Here is a 22,720-nt window from a genome sequence, read left to right on the forward strand (position 1 = left end):
ATGTTAAGCAATTATATTTGTCATATGTAAAAGAAACTCTTCTGAAAGTCAATGAATAATGCTATTTGTGGCGTCCTCTGTCATCGTCCAGCTCCGTGACATGCGCCGGCGTTTTAAAGTACAGTGCCGCAAAACTTTCCCGCTGGACGCCAGAGACGCTATACACAAGCGACATTTATTCCGTGATTTACTCTTTTATTGTTGATTTCTGTTCCACATCCTACTCCTTGGCGGAAGCGTGAATCCAAGTGTGTTAGATGTTGTGTCTAGACAAGACAGCCTAGACACAATGAGAGGAAGCCGAAAGGCACGCGCTTAAACTCACGTAGGCAGGCGTGAGGTCTGAAACAGGATACGTAATGAATGCTATAAAGAATACTTAACTTTAATCCACATTTGTAGAACATCGCTCTTGATGATACATTAATAGAATCTCAATATCAATTGAATACGGCGCCTTGCTAGGTTGTAGCCAATGTAGCTGAAGGCTATGCTAACTATCGTCTCGGCAAATGAGAGCGTGTTTGTCAGTGAACCATTGCTATGAACGTCGGCTGTACAACTGGGGCGAGTGCTAGTACGTCTCTCTAGACCTGCCGTGTGGTGGCGCTCGGTCTGCTATCACTGACAGTGGCGACACGCGGGTCCGACGTATACTAATGGGCCGCGGCCGATTTAAAGGCTACCACCTAGCAAGTGTGGTGTCTGGCGGTGACACCACATTAGATACGGAATAATTTACCGTACTGAACTTTTCTCACGGCTTCACACGAGTTATCGATAGCAGTGCATTATTGTCTGTGCCGAACGCAGGGTTTCGTTGATAATTACATCAAGGTGAGACAAGCCTACTTCTCTTATTCAGCCTACAAGCACTCGCAGATGTTAAACCGTCGATCGCGGTAATTCAAACCGGTACCGACACTGTTATAAGGAAAAACTATTATCTGTAACATAAGTATTGTTATTATCTTTGTTCTTTTTGGTATCGGCGGGAAACAAAAAGCGCCACGCTCTCTCTCGCTTTATCTTGTTCTCATAGGACGCCATTGTGCGCAATCTACATAAGAAGATGTTTACATGTTTTATTACATGAGCAGTGAGCTCCAATACATGTCTTAAGTATTGCTGTTGTTAATTCCAACAGTAACCTGCTCCACATATCCCGTTTGCTTGTCCCATCATTTTTAAAACAATTTCAGACGCTGCTCCGGCAGCTAGCTGAACATCGCTGGACAGCGACAATTGGCTGCCACTAAGCGGCAATTTCAAATTATTATCCCGTTCTTTCTACAGCCGACGCTGGAGATCGGCGATATTATTTCTTTCATTTATTATCTATAGGAAACTGATATTTTCAAAGTACTTAACGATTTATTTAGACACGAAGGTCCTTACGCGTTAAAAATGGTGAAATACTTATTTGTGTGTGTATATAGCCTATAATGATTAACTGTTTTTGGGCACCGATTCATCTAAGTAACTTTCATAATTATACGGTATCCCACGCTACATTTTTGTGTCAGTAAAATCTCCGTGCCTTCGCATATATTTGCAAGGAAACCAAAATAAAATAATATAAAATAATAAAACCCCACAGTCACATTCCGTTCAACAACACACGCATTAATAGGTTATATACGAGGGCGGTTCAGAAAGCAACCTCCGACTGGTCACAGTGCGGGTTGTGGGGGGAGTAGCGACGCCATCTGTGCGTTCACGCACTCAACAGGTCAGTCGGCATCAAGCCGTGGTCGAGTGAACGTCGTACCTGCGCTAGTTTAGTTTTTGTGGCAGTTTGAAATGTGTGCTGCAATAGAAAACCCCGCCAAATGTGAAGTGCGTGCTGTCATAAGGTTTTTTACAGCCAAAGGATATTCTGCAGCAGCTATTCATCGTGAGCTTTGTGCCGTGTACGGACCAAGAGTTATGAGTGAAGGAGTTGTCCGTGAATGGGTACGTTTATTTAAAAGTGGACGAGAAAACGTTCATGATGAAGAGAGGAGTGGTAGACCATCATTGGTGACTGACGAACTCATTCAGACAGTTGATGCAAAAGTTCGTGAAAATCGACGTTTCTCAATGTCGGAGTTGTCTACTGGTTTTCCACAGATTTATAAGACTCTCTTGTACGAGATAGTGACAGCAAGATTGGGTTACCGTAAGTTCTGTGCACGATGGGTGCCCAAAATTCTTACCGACCACCACAAAACTCAAAGAATGGCCTCTGCATTAGACTTTCTGTCACGTTATGAGGACGAATGAGAACCATTGTTAAACAGAATCGTGACCGGTGACGAAACCTGGATTAAGTACGTGAACCCTGAGACAAAAGAACAATCAAAGATGTGGGCACATTCAAATTCGCCTACCAAACCAAGAAAAGCCTCGCAAGATTTTTCTGCCAGAAAACTGATGGCAACGGTGTTTTGGGATGCCAAAAGGGTGTTGTTGGTTGAATTCATGGAACGTGGTACGACCATTAATCAAGACGTGTACTGTGAAACAATAAAAAAGTTACGACTGGCTATACAGAACAAACGCCGTGGTATGCTGACTTCCGGTATCGTTTTTTTGCACGATAACGCCCGTCCTCACTCTGCTCGCAGAACAACGGCCCTTCTTGAGTCCTTCAAGTGGGACGTTATCAACCATCCACCTTACAGCCCAGACCTGGCGCCAAGTGATTATCACCTCTTCATGCATTTGAAGAAATGGCTCGGGTCACAGCGGTTTGATGACGACGAAGAGCTCAAAGATGGGGTCACAGGCTGGCTCCAGGCACAAGCGGGTGATTTTTATGCAGAAGGAATTTCAAAGCTTGTGAAGAGATACGATAAGTGCCTCAATCGTTATGGAGACTATGTAGAAAAATAGTGCAAAGATGTAGTTGTAAGATGTATATATTAAAATATTTTTATTTAACTTGGTGTATTTTTTTTAAATCAACCGGAGGTTACTTTCTGAACGGCCCTCGTATATATATAATATTTTAGCCAACATACTATCTCTCAACAAAATAATTAAGAGGTAAGGACCTCCAGTGACATCTCCACACATAGACTTGCTTCCGTTTCGTCGCTTCATATTTACTGGTATTTAGTTATTTTTACCAGATCATAAAAGCTCCGATAAAGAAATGAGGGATCATTTCAATTTCTGATCCGTGACATACAATAAATTACAGATTCAAGTTAATTTCATTTGACTGTTGTGATACTCCAGAAGAACTTGCGTACGCCGCGTGGCTGAAATTCGCAATATCTCTCCTGTAGTAGGTGTGTCATATAAAATGAAAATAACGGAATGTTGTGTTGTGGTATTCAGTCCCAAGACTGATCTGATGCAGCTCTCAACACCAATCCAGCACCGTGCCCTTGGAAAAAATAACGGTTGTAATTTACCCATGCCTTCATCCATTCGTAATTTGTACCAACAGAGTAAGGCCACGTTGGCAAGGCTGGTTGTGGGATTTTCGGGGATTGGCTAAGTTTTCTTAGGCCCCTCGCACAAATTTTTTACTTTAAATTTCTTTTTTGAATAAAGTCAGAAAATTGTAACGCAAAAATATTAAGCAACATCTTTAAGAAACATATTTAATACTTGCAGTTTATATTAATTCAATTAAGTAAAAACGAAACTCCGTCCGAACATGCCTCGGGAGGACCAACAGTACCGACCGGCCGCCATGTCACCCTCAACGTATTGGCATCTGTGGATGCGGATATGGAGGGAGATGTGGTCAGGACACCTCTCGCCCTGCCGTTTTCAGTTTTCGCTGCCGGAGCCGCTACTTATCAGTGAAGTAGCTCCTCAATGTGGCTGACAAGGCCTAAGTGCACTCCGCTTGGCAACAGCGCTCGACAGACCCGACGGTCACCAACCCACGAGCTAGCCAAGCCCAATAGCGCTTAACTTCGGTAATCTGACGGGAACCGTATTACCACTGCGGCAATGCCGTTTACATATAAATTCAATACTTAACAAAATTATACCTTTATTCCAATGTAATTTAACATAGCCGTTCGCTTGGCCGAGCGGTTCTAGGTGCTTCAGTCCGGAACCGCGCTGCTGCTACGGTCGCAGGTTCGAATCCTGCCTCGGGCATGGATGTGTATGCTGTCCTTAGGTTAGTTAGGTTTAAGTTGTTATAAGTCTGGGGTACTGATGACCTCAGATGTTAAGTCCCATAGTGCTTTGATCCATTTAAACCATTTTTGTAATTTAACGACCAGATGAACTACGACTGCATTGCGATCATAGCTAATCCAAGAAGACGCCTTTGCCCCATTGTATTTCTCGAACGATTCTTAACTCTTGCAAGACGACTGAGCTACCCAAGCACGAATCACGACCAGCCCTCACAGTCGAACCCCCACCAGCATCTCGTGTCCTACCTTCCAAACCTTACAGAAGCTCTCCTGCGAAACTTGCAAGACATTGGTTAGTTACAGCCTGGGGGAAGTTCCCTGACTGAAATTTTCACTCTGTAGCCGAGTGTGCGCGGATATGAAACTTCCGGGTACTAGTGAGCCGTACTTGGGTGGCTCACTCGGTAGAGCACTTGCCCGAAAAAGGCAAAGGCCCCGAGTTCGAGTCTCGGTCTGGCACACGGCTTTAATCTGCCAGGAAGTTTCATATCAGCGCACACTGCCCCGCAGAGTGAAATTTTCATTCCGGATATTTTGCTCTGTTTGCGCTATATCGGGAGTCACATCCACCACAGCATAAAGGTGTTTATTACGCTTTCAAAAATGGCTCTGCGGTCATGAGTCCCTAAGACTTAGAACTACTTAAACCTAACACACATCCATGCCCGAGGCAGGATTCGAACCTGCGACCGTAGTGGTCGCGCGGTTCCGGTCCGAAGCCCCTACAACCGCTCTGCCACAACGCTTGGCCAGTGTAATGCACGCTACAAGGCGTCTGGATCGGAGTTGTCAGGGTAACTCATTTGTAACAGTTTGTTTGTTGTGTCACTGTGGTGACAACAATTGCTCATATTGCTGCTGCAGATGCCGTACGACACGCGAGAGCCATGCGCCAAACAAAACACGATGGTCCTCCATCTCGGTAGCACCACGTAGTTGTCCGGAGTCCGTCTTCTTGCTACCATTTATTCTCGTGACCATGTAAGACGTGTATATTTCTATTGTCTACTGTCGAAAACAAGGCCCCGGGAGTAGACAACATTCCATCAGAACTACTGATGGCCTTGGGAGAGCCAGTTATGACAAAACTCTACCATCTGGTGAGCAAGATGTATGAGACAGGCGAAATACCCTCAGACTTCAAGAAGACTATAATAATTCCAATCCCAAAGAAAGCAGGTGTTGACAGATGTGAAAATTACCGAACTATCAGTTTAATAGCCCGCATCTCGTGGTTGTGCGGTAGCGTCCTCGCTTCCCACGCCCGGGTTCCCGGGTTCGATTCCCGGCGGGGTCAGGGATTTTCTCTGCCTCGTGATGGCTGGGTGTTGTGTGCTGTCCTTAGGTTAGTTAGGTTTAAGTAGTTCTAAGTTCTAGGGGACTTATGACCACAGCAGTTGAGTCCCATAGTGCTCAGAGCCATTTGAACCATTCAGTTTAATAAGTCATGGCTGCAAAATACTAACGCGAATTCTTCACAGACGAATGGAAAAACTGGTAGAAGCCCACCTCGGGGAAGATCAGTTTGGATTCCGTAGAAATGTTGGAACACATGAGGCAATACTAACCTTACGACTTATCTTAGAAGAAAGATTAAGAAAAGGCAAACCTACGTTTCTAGCATTTGTAGACTTAGAGAAAGCTTTTGACAATGTTAACTGGAATACTCTCTTTCAAATTCTGAAGGTGGCAGGGGTAAAATACAGGGAGCGAAAGGCTATTTACAATTTGTACAGAAACCAGGTGGCAGTTATAAGAGTCGAGGGGCATGAAAGGGAAGCAGTGGTTGGGAAGGGAGTAAGACAGGGTTGTAGCCTCTCCCCGATGTTATTCAATCTGTATATTGAGCAAGCAGTAAAGGAAACAAAAGAGAAATTCGGAGTAGGTATTAAAATTCATGGAGAAGAAGTAAAAACTTTGAGGTTCGCCGATGACATTGTAATTCTGTCAGAGACAGCAAAGGACTTGGAAGAGCAGTTGAACGGAATGGACAGTGTCTTGAAAGGAGGATATAAGATGAACATCAACAAAAGCAAAACTAGGATAATGGAATGTAGTCAAATTAAATCGGGTGATGCTGAGCGAATTAAATTAGGAAATGAGACACTTAAAGTAGTAAAGGAGTTTTGCTATTTAGGGAGTAAAATAACTGATGATGGTCGAAGTAGAGAGGATATAAAATGTAGACTGGCAAGTATAGATTTAAGTGTCAGGAAGTCATTTCTGAAAGTATTTGTATGGAGTGTAGCCATGTATGGAAGTGAAACATGGACGATAACTAGTTTGGACAAGAAGAGAATAGAAGCTTTCGAAATGTGGTGCTACAGAAGAATGCTGAAGATAAGGTGGGTAGATCACGTAACTACTGAGGAGGTATTGAATAGGATTGGGGAGAAGAGAAGTTTGTGGCACAACTTGACTAGAAGAAGGGATCGGTTGGTAGGACATGTTTTGAGGCATCAAGGGATCACAAATTTAGCATTGGAGGCCAGCGTGGAGGGTAAAAATCGTAGAGGGAGACCAAGAGATGAATACACTAAGCAGATTCAGAAGGATGTAGGTTGCAGCAGGTACTGGGAGATGAAGAAGCTTGCACAGGATAGAGTAGCATGGAGAGCTGCATCAAACCAGTCTCAGGACTGAAGACAACAACAACAACATTGTCAAACCACAAATTATAAAAGATGTTTATATTTTGTTAAGAGGATTAAGTAGGAATAATTAATATTTGTCATGTTGGAAATAATTGTGGTAGCAGGGAATATCTGCACCAAAGTATTGTTGATATAATTTTAAAAAGGGCGGGAGCAACCGCGTACGGATACATTTTAAGAAAAGAGCGGGTAAGACCGCGCATTGATACATTTTACAATGGTAACAGTGATTGTCTGCACCAGAAAGCATTGTTGGCGGGAGAGACCGCACTTTAGCGTTCGTAGGAAGTCAGTAGTAAAAAAAAAAAAAAAAAAAAAAAGAAGCGAGATGTGAAGCGAGTTGTTAGCAGGTCTGAAGCGAGAGGTTGAGAGGAGCAGTGTGCCTGCCAGCCACCAGCTATGATATACAAGAGATTATAAACGGATGTACAGAGACATCAACTAACTATTATTATAAGAGGAACTAATATTATTGAATTATTTTCTTTGCGAAACTCAAGACTACTGAAGGTATGTTTGCGCAATGCTAGTTGTAAGATTATTGTAAAAAGTAAGTCCCATTTGAACGTTTGTAAAATCATTCCATTACCAACAGTAAATATTTGAAGCGTTTTCAGAATATAATTAATTTTTGCCAGCGATGTTGCATTACTGATTATAATCCATCACAAAAACCATCAACATAAAACTTTGCAAAAATTTTATTGTTGTCAAGGAAAAGTGTAACTATGAATTACGTAACTTCAGTCAAATTAAAGAACAACGTCAGCTTTGCTAATTAAGAATAACGTCAGCTTTGGTAATAAATACAACCACTTATTATGACAGCCCACCAGCAGTTAATAGAGTACAGTAAACCAGGGTAAGTATATTCATGTCACAGTTCGATGTAGCAGTCAGATGGCGATCCAGTAAGAGCAAAAAAAGGTAAGGAACAGTTTTAGGTTATTGCAGATAACGACTGAGGGCCACGACGACGACGACACATTCTATGTTTCGTCGAAATAATCAGAAAATCACTTTTAATAAGCAGCAATTAAATTTGTATGCGAAGATTGAGAAAGAGAATAAATTTCAAAGGGAAGATTTCATTTGTTATTATTAAGCAAGAGATAGAAATCCTAAGGGAAGGTTACATAGGTTATTGTAAAAGGGAAGGTTAGCATTGACAAAAGAGGTATAAAGGAGACGGGAAGGTTTCAGCCACCACTGTCAGCAATCCTATACAGTGGTTACATTTCTGCCAAGTCTTTCTGCAGTATCAGGGAATGGATAATCAGCTTCTTGTAGCCCTATTACACGACCTCGTTCAAACTCAGAGAGGTGTTCATGATGACGCCTTTCTCGCCTAAAAGGCATTCTTGACTAAGAGCAACTCACCAAGTCCAGTCTCAAAGCTAACTAACGCCACGACAGTTACCGTGTCTATTAAAGTAGACCTGATTTCCGTCCTCACAGTTGCGCTATTAGTGCTTCTCTTACACGACTGTCGCGAAATTTTAACACAAATCATCTTTCAGAAATAGAAACACGCCTACCAACTTTCCTTTATGTCGCACAACTCCTTCTTGGTGCTGCTTTTTTTTTCCATCAGTGTATCTCAGCATTGTTTTCAGATTGAAGATGTGTTCTACAAATGAGCACCCCAGTAGGAACATCGCTTGGTGTTTACCAAATTTATGTTCAAACTGTGCTTGCGTTCTTTGAAATAAACATGTTGAGAATATCTTGTATGCGATTTGAATTACTTACGTCTATCCTGTCTCTGTATGAAGTGGGTGGATTGTGCATATTTCCAGTATCCTGGCAGGTTTTCTGTATGCCAAATATCTGATGATTTGTGCACTTTCTTCAAGTGAGTTTGTCCACATGTGCTTCAACAATTCTGCGATGATGCCATTTTCACCAGATCTACTGTTGTTTTTGAGTCTACGGCTTTGTTTGTAGAGTCAATCTTTGTAGGTGGTTGAGATTCTGGCTGCATGTATATAGGAGCTTCCCCGGAAAACTTTCAGGAAACATTCCTCACACCCAAATAAAGAAAATATGTTATGTGGACATGTGTCCGGAAACGCTTAATTTCCATGTTAGAGATCATTTTAGTTTTGTCAGTATGTACTGCTCAATGGAGCACGTTATCATGATTTCATAGGGGATACTCTACCTGTGCTGCTGGAACATGTGCCTTTACAAGTACGACACAACATGTGGTTCATGCACGATGGAGCTCCTGCACATTTCAGTCGAAGTGTTCGTACGCCTCTCAACAACAGATTCGGCGACCGATGGATTGGTAGAGGCGGACCAATTCCATGGCCCCCACGTTCTCCTGACCTCAACCCTCTTGACTTTCATTTATGGGGGCATTTGAAAGCTCTTGTCTACGCAACCCCGGTACCAAATGTAGAGACTCTTCGTGCTCGTATTGTGGACGGCTGTGATACAATACGCCATTCTCCAGGGCTGCATCAGCGCATCAGGGATTCCATGCGACGGAGGGTGGATGCATGAACCCTCGCTAACGGAGGACATTTTGAAGATTTCCTGTAACAAAATTCTTTGAAGTCACGCTGGTACGTTCTGTTGCTGTGTGTTTCCATTCCATGATTAATGTGATTTGAAGAGAAGTAATAAAATGAGCTCTAACATGGAAAGTAAGCGTTTCCTGACACATGTCCACATAACATATTTTCTTTCTTTGTGTGTGAGGAATGTTTCCTGAAAGTTTGGCCGTACCTTTTTGTAACACCCTGTATAGTCCTTCTTGATGCAGGGATTCTGTGTTGTCTATCGACGGATGTTTCCCGGAGAACGTCCTGTAAAAGTCACGCGTTGTGTTTTCTAAAGCTGTTTTCAATAATATTGTTCTCTCATGTCTTTCCTCTATGTGTGTTTGCTTTCTGATATTGATAAAAATGTTGTTTAGTCTCGGGTGATGATTTACTGTTATATTTCTGGAAGGCCTTATTTCGTTTGTTCAAAGTGTCTTCACATGCTTAATCCAACGAAGATTTTTTTCGTGTTCTTCCTTTGGCTTTTGTTTCTGTCATGGCTCTTTTTTACTGAAATCTTTTTGTGCCAGTTTTCGGTGTACTCTTGCGACTTGGTCTTCAGGGGTAAATTTAACTTTACTACCGATTAAACAGTGATCCGAGTCGACGTTTGCAACTCTGCGGATTTGTACATCGTGAACTTTCTGTGAAAGGCAGGTAATGGCAACATGATGGGTTTGATACTCATCAAACAATTTTATAGGTTACCTCCAGGTGTTTTGCTTTCGAAAATCTATTCTCAGTGAGGCCGACATTTTCCAATTGTTTTGTTGACACAAGGTATTGAATGTGGCTTCATTCCTGTTGTGAATTAATGTGCTCATAAATTGGTAATGGTGTTTTGGTGCACTTTTTCACTGCCAGCTGTGCTGTGAAACAGCGTAGTGAAATTCTTATATCGATTCTTCATTATGCATCATATTAAAACTAGAGATGGGGGATCCGCTCTTGAACTAATTCATAGAGTTCAATCTTTCAAAGGAGTGAACAATCAGTGATTCAGAAAAAAAGAACGGTAGCTCCAAACGTTTCCCAGGCAGAGAGAGAGAGAGACGGAGCATATCAGCAGCGCCTCTGCTGGTCAGAGCACAGTGCACGCCACACAACACAGCCAGCGCCGGCCTCTGCCCTGCTTCTACCTTGGCTGCCTGCATTGTGCAGTGCCCCATTGGATTTTGTGTTTCACATATGCCGGGCCGTCTCTGTGCGTCGTCTGCCGTGTGCACTGTGCAGTGTCTGGCGCAGCTTAACTTCGCATCGCACTCTGTCGGCGATCGTTTCAGTCGCACGTCCTGCCCTCTGGGCAGTTGATGCCAGCAACAGGACAGAGAGCCACCTAGCGGATAACATAGGAACTACTTGCAAAAACCTGCTCGCAAGGGAGCGGACGATTTGTCTCGGAGCGGGTGAGCTCCCCCCACCCTCGGAACTCGCCCGCTCAACGCTCACCCCACCGTCTCGACTCTAGCCAGAGCGTCGAGCAAAGCGACTCTGGTGTCACTCTGGTCTCTGCGGTCTCAGCTCACGCAGTAATACAGCTCGCGGCTCGACCTGCTCGACTCAGCGCCTCTGCATCGGAGTTTGTCCCCACTGGATATTATTCTTCATAGTAATAACGCTATGTATATTACATTATTATGTTATGTATACATCAATTGTTTTTATTTTATTTTTATTTGTTTAAACTGATTAGATTAGGTTCCTGATGACTACTCTTACTATAGGATTTTTATTATGGACACTCGAATTTACGCTTTAATTACGAGCGAACCGATAAACGTATCGCAAAATGTGATACACCAATATTTTCCTTGTTTTATTCTGCATAAGGCTATATGCAGCACTTTCGTTTTACAGTCAAATTTATATTTTTTTTCTTATTCTGGTACGGATTTTGCGATTTTAGGCGTCTTCGAAAGGAAAAATATATGGCTTGCGATGTATTTGTATGAGGTTAATGAAATTTTAATACATTATAGCCAAATATACTGTTAATGTAAATCTCAAGTTACAACATTTTCCGATCACCCAAAAAACCACGCTAGTGCAAAATAAATCAATAATCAAAAACTTTGTCATATCGTGGAAATTTCAATAAACAATACAAAATTCTTACTCATTATCTATGTTACTTCAAAATAGGATCAAATAAGATCATAATACATGTATAGTACTGGAATAAACCAAGTTTAAAGGGCAATGTGCCTTTCATTTATTTTCTTTTGTAAATGAGTGGTGAGTCATGAAAAACAGCTAATTCATTTCAGGGAGTGAACAGTTCTGATCCAATCTCTGAAAAGAACAGTTTTGCCCATCTCTAATTAAAACCACTGCCGTACAGTAGCTCCATAAACAATACAACATCATTTTAGTTTTATTCCTTTTAGAAATTTTCTAACGCTTGTAATTCGTATGCTACAATGATATATTTAATTTACTGTGTGTCGGATATTATATAAACAGAGCAGAGTTAAGTAATATTTTTCACTATTGCTTCATTTTTATTAAACCTACTTAAAATTTGTAAAATTACCTAAACCTGTGTAGGTAAATAGGCAGAAATGTAGTTTTATTACGGAAGGGGGGCGGAGGGGTTGGTAAGGGGCGCAGATTTGGCAGTGCTGCCAAAGCCACAGATTGACCCCCTGTACGCCTCTCGCTCACAGCCATAGACATCAGGCTAAGACATCATTTTACAGACTGGCCTACACTGTCTTTTATTTCATTATTTATTGCATACCCATAACGTGGGGACCAGCCCGCTATTCACCTAGCAGGATGTGGAAAACCGCCTAAAAACTACATCCAGGCTGGCCAGCACACCGGCCCTCGTCGTTAATCCGCCGGACGGATTCGATCCGGGGCCGGCGCGCCTACCCGAGTCCATGAAGCAGCGCGTTCGCGGTCTCAGCTACCCTGGCGAGTCATATCACACACTGATGGGTAAAAAAAAAAAAAAAATACATTCAACTTATAAGCGTATAGCTTTGCATACATATTTCTTAAATACACTCCTGGAAATGGAAAAAAGAACACATTGACACCGGTGTGTCAGACCCACCATACTTGCTCCGGACACTGCGAGAGGGCTGTACAAGCAATGATCACACGCACGGCACAGCGGACACACCAGGAACCGCGGTGTTGGCCGTCGAATGGCGCTAGCTGCGCAGCATTTGTGCACCGCCGCCGTCAGTGTCAGCCAGTTTGCCGTGGCATATGGAGCTCCATCACAGTCTTTAACACTGGTAGCATGCCGCGACAGCGTGGACGTGAACCGTATGTGCAGTTGACGGACTTTGAGCGAGGGCGTATAGTGGGCATGCGGGAGGCCGGGTGGACGTACCGCCGAATTGCTCAACACGTGGGGCGTGAGGTCTCCACAGTACATCGATGTTGTCGCCAGTGGTCGGCGGAAGGTGCACGTGCCCGTCGACCTGGGACCGGACCGCAGCGACGCACGGATGCACGCCAAGACCGTAGGATCCTACGCAGTGCCGTAGGGGACCGCACCGCCACTTCCCAGCAAATTAGGGACACTGTTGCTCCTGGGGTATCGGCGAGGACCATTCGCAACCGTCTCCATGAAGCTGAGCTATGGTCCCGCACACTGTTAGGCCGTCTTCCGCTCACGCCCCAACATCGTGCAGCCCGCCTCCAGTGGTGTCGCGACAGGCGTGAATGGAGGGACGAATGGAGACGTGTCGTCTTCAGCGATGACAGTCGCTTCTGCCTTGGTGCCAATGATGGTCGTATGCGTGTTTGGCGCCGTGCAGGTGAGCGCCACAATCAGGACTGCATACGACCGAGGCACACAGGGCCAACACCCGGCATCATGGTGTGGGGAGCGATCTCCTACACTGGCCATACACCACTGGTGATCGTCGAGGGGACACTGAATAGTGTACGGTACATCCAAACCATCATCGAACCCATCGTTCTACCATTCCTAGACCGGCAAGGGAACTTGCTGTTCCAACAGGACAATGCACGTCCGCATGTATCCCGTGCCACCCAACGTGCTCTAGAAGGTGTAAGTCAACTACCCTGGCCAGCAAGATCTCCGGATCTGTCCCCCAGTGAGCATGTTTGGGACTGGATGAAGCGTCGTCTCACGCAGTCTGCACGTCCAGCACGAACGCTGGTCCAACTGAGGCGCCAGGTGGAAATGGCATGGCAAGCCGTTCCACAGGACTACATCCAGCATCTCTACGATCGTCTCCATGGGAGAATAGCAGCCTGCATTGCTGCGAAAGGTGGATATACACTGTACTAGTGCCGACATTGTGCATGCTCTGTTGCCTGTGTCTATGTGCCTGTGGTTCTGTCAGTGTGATCATGTGATGTATCTGACCCCAGGAATGTGTCAATAAAGTTTCCCCTTCCTGGGACAATGAATTCACGGTGTTCTTATTTCAATTTCCAGGAGTGTATTTTATTCTGTTATTATCTTAGGTAAATAGTATTTGATTAATTCTTTTACCCAAAGCTTAGATGTATTTTATTAACTATAAAGCATGTTCTTATTTGTTGTAAGTATGTGTACTTGTGTACCATATATAGGTACATTGCCTTTACCTTGTGGGCCTGCAAGAGCTCGCATAGCCGATTAGTCTGCTCACTACCCTGAATGAGCCATACTACTAGGAGACCCGCTAGCATTCCTCAAGATAATATGGCCCAGTTGCAGGCAACCAGTGTGACTACATTGTGTGCAAAATACAGTATATATACAAATGCGAATTGTTAAGATGGGTTTGTGCTCTGCGTATTTGTTGCGTTTTTGTATTTTATTTCGTATTGACAGTCTCTGTTTATTTCTTACGTCTTCATTACCTAATACTTTATCTGAATATTATATGCCATTATATTGTTGAGATCCGGCTCTTACTTTAGCATCCACTGCAGTGCAGCCATTGTGTCTTACTAATTTTACGAGCAGACGCTACGTGCAATTTTATAATCGGTATGTAACTGACCTTGTGTTTGTATTATTATGGTTTATGTAATCTCTTCTGGCTCTACCTTAGTGCAACTTTCTATTGTTATTGCAGATCTAAAAAGAGCTGTATGATCAGTTGAAATTAGTAGTCTTCAATGTTATTCACTTGCGATACCGCCTGTTAAGAGATTTTATTAGAATTTGTTTTTAATCTGACGTAATACTTTTAATCGCTTGTCTGCGTCCTGGCAATATTGTGAATTAACTGATCTGAGGTTGGTTGCACCCCACGTTGATGGTGTTTATAACAAATCTCTGCCACATGGGCCTCTGTTATTTATTTACGATACACATTCTGATTAACGAAATTTACGGTTCCATTCGTTATTCACTTGTTTTCTCGCAAGATTAAAATCTGATGTTTGAAAAGGGAGACTTTGGGATCGATATATTTTTTGGGAACATGAAATTTCTTTCTTTTACCATTGTTGTTGTGATTTTCAGTCCAGAGACTGGTTTGATGCTGCTCTCCATGCTACTCTCTCCTGTGCAAGCTTCTTCATCTCCCAGTACCTACTGCAACCTACATCCTTCTGAACCTGCTTAGTGTATTCATCTCTTGGTCTCCCTCTACGATTTTTACCCTCCACGCTGCCCACCAATACTAAATTGGTGATCCCTTGATGCCTCAGAATATGCCCTACCAACCTATCCCTTCTTCTAGTCAAGTTGTGCCACAAACTTCTGTTCTCCCCAATTCTATTCAATACCTCCTCGTTAGTTATGTGATCTACCCATCTTGTGTTCAGCATTCTTCTGTAGCACCACATTTCCAAAGATTCTATTCTCTTCTTGTCCAAACTTTTTACCGTCCACGTTTCACTTCCATACATGGCTACACTCCATACAAATACTTTCAGAAACGGCTTCCTGACACTTAAATCTACACTCGATGTTAACAAATTTCTCATCTTCAGAAACGCTTTCCTTGCCATTGCCAGTCTACATTTTAAATCCTCTCTACTTCGACCATCATCAGTTATTTTTCTCCCCAAATAGCAAAACTCCTTTACTACTTTAAGTGTCTCATTTCCTAATCTAATTCCCTCAGCATCACCCGATTTAATTCGACTACATTCCATTACCCTCGTTTTGCTTTAGTTGATGTTCATCTTATACCCTCCTTTCAAGACACTGTCCATTCCGCTTAACTGCTCTTCCAAGTTCTTTGCTGTCTCTGACAGAATTACAATGTCATCGTCGAACCTCTTTTACCATATTTTATGTAATATCTTGGAAATTAATTTTCTCGTTGACTTTTAACAATGTTAATTATCCTGTAAAATTCCCGACCTTTCTTTCACACATAACTGCCAGATATTTCAACGTTTTGCAGTAATTGGTCATGAAAATTCCGTTCCAAAATTTTGTTCAAAAACTTATAAATATTTTATTTCTGTAAATTTATATCCTGCATGTTGTTCTGTAGTTAAGTGTTTACTCAGGATTTCAGTGAAAACATATGAAAGTTCCACGAAAAGAAAGAGTTAAGTCCAATTTTTCATTTTGTGAGTTTCCACCAGTATATGAAAATATTTCCTGTTCAGACGTAACGTCGAGCGCCGGCACGACGGTCAAGAATGGAAGAGCAGAGAGGGCTGTGAGACGACGTCAGCCAACAGCACGCTGACAGACCGCTCTCTAGGACGGCACCAAGACGGGAGCGGCCTCTACCCTACGAGAATACAAGAGCCGCGCCGCCTGCCGCGGCCCGAGTTGAAGTCCAGCCGATCTACGAACTCTACAGCAGTGACATACGAACAGTGTTACTGGGCTGTGTTGGAGTTGCATATACTGAAGAGATTACTTATGTTTCATGATTCTGAGCGCTATGGGACTCAACATCTGAGGTCATCAGTCCCTTAGAACTTAGAAGTACTTAAACCTAACTAAGGACATCACACACGTCCATGTCCGAGGCAGGATTCGAACCTGCGTCCGCAGCGGTCGCCCGGGTCCAGACTGTACCGCCTAGAACCGCTCGGCCACTCCGGCCGGCTTATCTTTCATGTCGCCCTTCGCTTGCTCCATCTCACTGTACATTTCTCATCGTTAAGTATTGTCATTCATCTTACTGTAATAGAAACTTTATTAATACGATTAGCTTGAATTGTTGTCTAGCGCCACAACAACGCAGGTTTCCTAGCCACCCTACATTAGACGAGTGGGCAGAACAACATTTCCCACTGTAGTAAGTGGGAAAAAAATCTCGTTCATAGTGTAAATCAGCTTTGAAATGAAGCTATACAGGGAAAGAAAGAGATCATTCAATGTCAAACAAGAGAAGAAAAGGCTTACTCCATTGAGTGCCGGACTTTAATGTAAACGATGACGTGGGTTCCAGCTCTGACAAACAGTTCTTGTCGATCATTGTTGTTATTCTAAGCATTGTTGGCACATTGATCTTTTATGTGCAGGCTTCCTCATGTTGCACAGAAGTTTCTGCAATATTGTGAAAATACTAATATGGAAGGTGAGCCATTGATTGATGCCTGTAGTGAAAGTATGGAAGGAAGTCGCCAACTAACAAAGGAAAGAAAGAAACCTTGACTGCTTCTCTCAGGTAAATTAAACGATTAATTTAATGTTCATGAGATGGGAGAAAACTGCCATTTCAGGCTACGACGTTTTGACATCGTGTCTAAAGATACAAGACAATGTACTTTAAAAGAATTCAAGTTAATGAAATGTATAGATTTGTAGAATGGCTATTTACATGGTCTCATTTCTGTATTTCCAATACAGTGTATGAAACCTAGGAAGTCTGAATTTGAAGCACTATTTAATAATGCAATCTGCAAGTACAGAGTTCGAGGACAAATAGTGGATGGAGTGAAAGAGATTTTAATTTGTTGTAAGGCATTTTTGGCAATGCACAGTAAATAAAAAAATAAGGTTCAATATTTAGTGCTAGTCTTCGACCCACCTCGAGAGACCCTTGTTGATAAGAGATGGTAAGACGGGAACAGCCTTTGGAAATCAAGTGATGAAACCGTTAGCACCATTAAGGAGTATATTGTCTCCTCTATGACCAGAAATAGCCAGTATAGGTTAAAAGATACATCTAAAGTATACCTCTCTGAGGAACTTGATATAATTAAAATGTTTATTTTGCTCAAAGAGGCTTATCAAACAACTAAGGCGTCTTATGAAACGTATCTCTATATGTTTAATACGAACTTCAGTATTTCCTTTCTGTTTCCTCACACAGACACCTATAGCCTCTGAAACGAGAATTGCAGCCAAAGTGAAACCACTGGAAATGGTAAAAGAGGAGTGCAATGAACTAGCAGAAATAAGAGGTATTGAGTCCAAATTGAAGAATTTTCACAGTGTAAGCCAATACCTTTTACGTGACGAAGAAAAAATCTAAAAAGGAATGCTGAAAGAACATGAGAAAGGAAGTCATATGTATGGAATTTTGGAAGAACCGGCCTCTGCCTAACATTACAACTAACACTATATACTATAAACGTCAATTATCTGTATATGCTTCCAACATCGAAGCTGTATGTGTTGCCATAAAAGGTAGTGTTAACGTCTGTTTAATGATTCATACATTTTGTTACAGTTACCTTGACATGGCTGATAATTACGTTGATATATTTTGCAATTCACATTCCGGCCAAAATAAGAACTACACCCTAATACGGCTTTTGCACAATTTGGTCACAGAAGAGTGAATATTTCACACTGTAAAAGTAACATTTCCAATAAAAGGTCATTCTTATTTGCAATCTGATAAAAACATTGGGCTTATAAAGCAGAAAGGTAAAACAGAAGTCTCCAATGATTCGACAGAGGTTCTCATATCAGATCAGTCAAAGTCATCACCAGTTATTGTTGCTGAAGCCAGATCTGAAAATTTTCGCCAACGGACAACATTCCTGAAAGCCTTCTACAAGCAGAATTGTCCGTTTTCTATGTGGCTACTTAAATAACTCGCCGTAGTCAGTACGCATCCAAGGATTATGACATTCATGATGAGTTATACTGGAACATTGGAGATTGCTGCTTTGAAATTGGCTCGTTCAGATTAAGAATACAGTGATCGATTTGTCTGAGTTTTCTTACACCAGAAAGTGTACGGTAATTTCCAAAACTTATATAATTTTTACTATGATATATCTTCAAATTCTAAAATGTTCTGATTTCCTTTAGCACACCTACTACACGTCTCTCATAAGAAATTTCAAGATCTACAAGCTTTGAAAATTTTTGTGGTTCGAAAGCGCAACAATATTATAACAGTCTCTCTATTGCTTGAAGTTCTCAGAAAAGGCATTCTTGTACTGCTTTTTAAATACAATTTGACTTATTTCAAGTAAAAGAGGAAAAATGCTATATTTATGCTACTCTGAATTCATGGACTCCGCGCCTTCTTAGTTTGTAGCATCGGAAGTTTGAATAAATACGCAAATAATATTGTTATATTTTTACAGAACGTTACTTAAGATTTGTAATTTTGCAAAATAAGCGTAAATTTTACAGAATTATCGATCAGATTAAATGGAATCTCCTGTAAAATTTACAAAACTGGACTTAGCTCATTCTGCTTCTGGACCCTCCATACCGCTGGTGCTAAGCGTCAAAAAGTTGTAATGCCTTTGTTTAGTTTATCGAAGGAAAGTCATTGGGCAGTTATGGAAAGGGAACAATAGTGTCGAGTGTTGTAGATGTCATGGAGTGGTACTTTATTTATTGGACAGATTACTGTGAACTCTGCGTATAACGTAAATACCAATATTGCGCGATTCTGCAACTGTTAACAAAACATGGAACCGAAAGTAATGCAGTATAAACAGTTGTGAAATCAGTGTTTATTAAATGTGACTCTCTTTATAGAAGGCCTAGAAGTTTAAGAAGTGAAGTTAATTATTGATAACGTTGGAAATGGCAATGAATCACAATGTTGTTTCAATTAGAAATTAATATCTTCACTAAAACACCAGAAACACCACAAACTCGAACCTCAAGAGTAATATCTTAGAATGTATTTCGACGACGTACTGAGCCACAAAGTCTTTCAATAATCAAGATGAATATTATAATTGTTTTTAGTTAGTGCACCAACCACCATTTGAATTGCTATTCTACAGTACTGTTTTCCATATATCGTTCAGTATTTACAAAACACATGGTCCTGACAAACAAATGCGAATATTTACTTTACATCATTATTAGACAGGGCGTTTTCCCGTTACATGCTCCAAGGAGTTGCAGAGGGCAGTGAGTACATAATATTTTGAACAGGCACACATGTTCGGAAACGAACCGTTTCCGTTCTGAGACCGTTTCAATTCAGATGTTTAACTCATCCACTTCTGATTGAAGAACTGAATTAGGCGTGACGCAGTACAACTGTTAGGTAAAAGTCCGAAAGGAAACACAACGAAACATCCATTTATCGCTTACACACATTTGTTTGTATTAATACTTAGATATTACGTTCTGTATGTACAGTGTGCTAGGTTCTTTTTGGTTTTGGGAAAATTTATACACGCATTGTTTAATTGCTAATACAAACAAATGTGTTTAAGTGATAAATGTAAATGGATGTTTCATTGTGTTTCCTTTCGAATTATTTCCTAATAATTGTACTGCGTCAGGCCTAATCGAGTTCCTCAAGCAGAAGTGGTTGAGTTAAACATCTGAATTAAACCGCCGTAGACCGAAGACGGTACGTTTCTAGACGTGGGTTCCTATTGAAAATATTATGTACTCACTCCCATCTACAAGTCCTAGAAGCTTGTAACAGGAATTTGCGAACACCTTGTATATTCTTGTTGGTTTGACTATGCGGACGGGTGTATCAGATGTCGCAGTTATAATGCCGAACCGTCTGTGCTCCAGGACAAGTACCTCCAAACTAAGGTCCGAAGACCAACACCGGTCCGCTAACACCAACAATTCGGCCCGCGGTAACTGCTCCGACATTCATGGTATACGCCTGCCGTAATTTTTGTTTTGTTTTGTTTTAGTCGTACGTTACTTATCGAGCATCTCTCACAACCAGTGGTTCACACAATGAGTAGAAGAGAATGTAAGAAGCCGAGTAACTTAACGAACGATGTTTCGCATAAAGAGTCTGTTGTCAGTCTTTTTCGCAGCTCTAATAACCGTTTCAAAAACCATCTTCTAGCCTGGTTCGGTTTCTTTCACGAATATAAATGAACACTAAATCACGCGTTCTCCTATAATATACCGCTCTGTACAACAGAAGATCCGACAATACTGTATTGAAATCGACACGAAAGGGAAGTAACTGTAAATTAATAGTTTTAAGAGTAAGGATAATCAGTAAAGAATTGCAATGAATTTATTTTTAGGGCAATTTTAATAGAATTAAATACTCACTGTTAAACACACTGTACCTTCACTGGATAACTGTACTCACAAAATACAGTAGTCGCTCTATATTTTTCAGATCGCAAAATTTCCCGCCACCCACGAGATGGAGCTGCACTACTGCACTTCTCTACTTTACTGATACGTCACTACTATGCTCGTACAGCCGGCCGAGGTGGCCGAGCGGTTCTAGGCGCTACAGTCTGGAACCACGCGACCGCTACGGTCGCAGGTTCGAATCCTGCCTCGGGCATTGATGACTGTGATGTCGTTAGGTTAGTTAGGTTTAAGTAGTTCTAAGTTCTAGGGGACTGATGACCTCAGAAGTTAAGGGGCTCCGGAACGCCCTATACTTGCAATGTTAAAATAACGCTTATAAATTACATCTTTCCTCACAAAGTATTTGAGGTAGGAAGTTGAACTTTTTACAGATTATTTATTGGAATATGGGCTACAACTTAACACAGGGATTTTACAAAATTTTAGTTCAGTTATTAAAGATGATTTTTTTTCCAATTGTAATGAAAATTCACAACATTTTTTTTGCAATTTTTTATTTATATATTCAAAAATATACAGTTTTTTGGAAAGAGGCTGTGTTAAATTATGCAGAAGGTACTGTGTAACATTTACTGAAAGTTTGAAACAAATATGTTTGGAAGATCCTTAGAAAACATGTAATTAGTATGAGAAAATAAAAGTTTTGGGAATCGAGCGACAAAGATTGGATTAACTTTTTAGTGCATTCCAGGTCCATAGGAGGGATTATCTTCATCCTCTGCAAACTCCTACTCCAGCTTCCTCTTGTTCCTCCTCCTGTTTACTCTTGCTTGTATTTCTAGACTCTTTACAGCCTTGTCTGCAGCCCGAAGGCGTTCCTTGTCTAAAGCAAGCATCGCTCGTACCATGTTAGAACCTATCTTTATTCCCATATTTCTAAATACCTTGCACCTTACAATGTTGCCATCATTGAAAGTCGCAACAGCATCATACACACCAAAGTGAAGTGTTTCTATTCCAACAAATACAGTCTTGGGGATTCTCGACCATATAACACTATTTACACTTTCATTGGGGTTTTGAGTTTTTCCGTGAATACACTTTTTCAACAGTTCAGGTGCTGCTAAGTCTCTGAAAATAGGTTTTATCACCTCCATTATTGCATGAGGCAGACTATGCTTATGAGTGTACACTTCACCAGTTAGCAATCCTTTGTTATATTTACACCAACTGTCTTCTTCTTTGGGACACAAGCTATGTTGGGGATTTTCATCGTCTTTATTGTTTACAGTAATAACACATACCTTTGGATTTCCAACATTTCTCCTTTTCTTAAAAGCCTTCAGAGGATTTCTAATAACTTTACTTTTACTCATTATTATACTTCAACAAAACAGGGACTCAAGAAACAGAATTAATTACGAATATTTTCGAGATAACGACAGAGTAAATAAACATGAAACAATCGACAATCACACCAGCGATATACATTGAACCATCACAGGTTAGCCACAACACATACTTTATCTCACATCACTAAAATGTACCTGATGAACACGGACGTTAATAATAACACCACTTGACAGCAGTTTAACAGCGCCACAGTGGGTCACGCCCATGTAGAACACATTTCAAAAAAAAAAATTAAAAATAGTTGTAGTCTTCGAAATTGAATAAATTATATATCTATTAAAAGGTAATAGTCTGCAGATTCAGAAAACGCAAAAAAGTAAAAATTGAACTTTTCATGATTTTGAGCCTTTCCGGAGCCCCTTAAGTCCCATAGTGCTCAGAGCCATTTGAACCATTTTTATGCTCTTACATTTAGCATTGTAGGAAGCACGCCTGACAATAGGGAAAACGCAGCACGCGTATTGGTTATCGCCGCGGCAATAAAATGACCTAGACACTTTCCCGTAATTGCCAACAGAAATTGGTGAATGGAGTCCACCCCTTCTCTCTGCGCATAGATATCTCAATCACCCTCTAGTCCAGAAACGAAAATCAGCGCGT

The sequence above is a fragment of the Schistocerca nitens genome, chromosome 4, assembly GCF_023898315.1.
Source record: "Schistocerca nitens isolate TAMUIC-IGC-003100 chromosome 4, iqSchNite1.1, whole genome shotgun sequence".
NCBI classification, from domain to species: Eukaryota; Metazoa; Arthropoda; class Insecta; order Orthoptera; family Acrididae; genus Schistocerca; species Schistocerca nitens.